Source organism: Chiloscyllium punctatum, chromosome 52 (genome assembly GCF_047496795.1).
Source record: "Chiloscyllium punctatum isolate Juve2018m chromosome 52, sChiPun1.3, whole genome shotgun sequence".
NCBI classification, from domain to species: domain Eukaryota; kingdom Metazoa; phylum Chordata; class Chondrichthyes; order Orectolobiformes; family Hemiscylliidae; genus Chiloscyllium; species Chiloscyllium punctatum.
This window is the reverse complement of record NC_092790.1, coordinates 46,968,484-46,970,821: the sequence shown is the minus strand read 5'-3', so window position 1 is coordinate 46,970,821 and position 2,338 is coordinate 46,968,484. Positions and strand designations below refer to the sequence as shown.

At 42.1% G+C, this 2,338-nt stretch overlaps 1 non-coding gene across 1 annotated transcript; it reads right to left on the bottom strand.

Annotated features, from left to right (window-relative positions):
- Positions 1 to 838: 838 nt before the first annotated feature.
- trnas-gcu (transfer RNA serine (anticodon GCU)) lies at positions 839 to 920 on the bottom strand. Its single transcript has one exon. It is a non-coding gene; the product is annotated as a tRNA-Ser (tRNA).
- Between the last annotated feature and the right edge of the window lie 1,418 nt (positions 921 to 2,338).

Below are 2,338 nucleotides of genomic sequence, written 5' to 3'. Positions count from 1 at the left end.
AGAAAGCAGGAGACAACAGCTTCGCTTCACTTGGAGGTCGCCACTGATGATGATGTTACCTAGCCAAGTAATGAAACGTCTGGATATCAAAGTTACAGCTCAGTGAGCAACCCTACACCCTACATTTTAAATCATTTTTCATGTTTATGTTGCATGAATCTGCGGTTATTGATCCACAGTTTAGTTTCACTCCCTATAGGTAACATGCTGATTTCTCCAGTTGTTCATAGTTCAATGTGATGCATCCAGTGTGTGCATAACGAGAGGGGGCTTACTTCCCACATCTTGTGTTTATCTGTGCCTTATGTTCAGCATTCATCAATGGCGAGAGCAAGGGGCGAGGGTGAGACCAATGTGTAAATCTATCCGTGCCCATGCACGGAACTACATCGGCAATTCTCCACTCTGCATTTACAGCCAGTTCTCAGTGCCCCTAAACCCACGCCCTGCCCCTTTGAAATATCTCCATTGTTTTGTGCTGTCTCACTGTACTCTTCTCACCAGGATGAATTACTTCTACTCAACCTCCTCCAGATTTCATCTGACAAAACATTCATTAAGATTCCCTTTGCATAAACATGCACTTCGCAGCTCTCGTTATTTGATTTTCCTGGATGTCTTTCATACGAAAAATCGTTCACAGCAACTTGACTTGAAAAAGAAAATCGATTTTCTTTTCATTATCCCAATGCAACCGACATTGCAATGCAGTTTAGTCAACAGGTTCAAACTATTCTTTGAGATTTTGTAACAGCGTCAATGCATAAAAACTGAACATCGGCGTTCCAGTTTCAACATGACAGCTGTAATCAACACAATTAAAAGCCGTTGATTACAACGACGGGAGTGGGATTCGAACCCACGCGTGCAGAACATAATGGATTAGCAGTCCATCGCCTTAACCTCTCGGCCACCTCGTCGCAGCTGCGAATGAAGGTATGACCTTATGAATAATTGAATTGTGTAAATTAGTCAGAGCAGCAGCTATTTCTCGTTGGTGTTGGTGAAATGATAAATAACACAGAACGGTTCAAAAACTATTGTCTGACCCCTGGGTTGTGTGGCAAGTGCACTCCCATTATCACACTATGCACACAGTGATCTGAACAAAAATGAGGAAATGAATATGTAACAAGGTCTGTTGAATTCTGTGAAGATTTGAAGTCAACGGAATGAAGAACCCGAGACAGCAGGAGGTTTTCTTTCAATAAAGAGTTAGATCGAACTCTTAAGTATAGTGGAATCAAGGGTTATTGGGATAAGGCAGGAACAGGATACAGATTGAGCATGTTCAGCCATGATCGTAATGAATGGTGGTGCTGGCTCGAAGGGCAGAATGGCCTACTCCTGCACCTGCTGTCTCTTGTCTATTAAATTGTCTGTGAGGAATTATTTTCCAGACTGGAGGAGAGTGCATAGTGCTCAATGTCATTATTCTGAAGACCTAACTTCCACTCAGATGTTTTTGACACGCACTTGTGTACAGAACAGACAATTTCAAAACCCAAAATAAGGCTAAACTGACAATTGAACTCAACAATGCAAAAACCTTGATCTGTATCATTTTCCTGGGCTGTGTGACACCAAATCACTGTATGATCACAGCAACACAGTGAGCAAGTGTCAAAAGGAAAATGAGTGCAGTGCCAGAGCGCATGCTGGGAGCAGCACGTGACACACGGTGAAGTGCATATCCCACAACAGGAACACTTCCCAAACAGCAGACTGCAGTGGAAGAATTCAGAGGGGGTTTATATTTTGAAATTTAATGCCAGAGACACAATGGAGATCTGACATTGAGTCTGTTCAAGATGAAGATTTTAAAATTTCTCCAGATGCAAAACAAAATAAAAAGCTCATGAGTTAGTGAAGGCAAAAGATGAAATTGTACATTTCATCAATCTACCCATCTTTACAATGAGTACCACATTACTTTCCTCACTCGGGGATAGAACCGCTGGTGAAGATGATCATATAATCCCCGTTTACTTGCCATGGAATCAGAGAAACTCGGTTTCCCAAACGTTAAGGTAAAACCAGGAATGGAGGTAAGTATTAATGTGTTCCTCCAGTGCTGCAGGTGACCTGTGCACGGTATCTCTGTTCCAGTACAGTGGGCTGTGCTGTGCAGAAGTTTTAATTTTGAGACTCACATGGAGCAACTTCAATTTGTCGTCGTGTTGAGGGGTACGGACAGGAAGTGATATTGAGCAAAGCCATGTTTATGGGAAAATACCCGTGTTTGTGGATTGAGAAACTACCTTTTCTGGATAATGACTCCTTGATCAACAAACATACTGCAAGTATCTAAAACGTGAAGAGACATATGTGGAGAGAG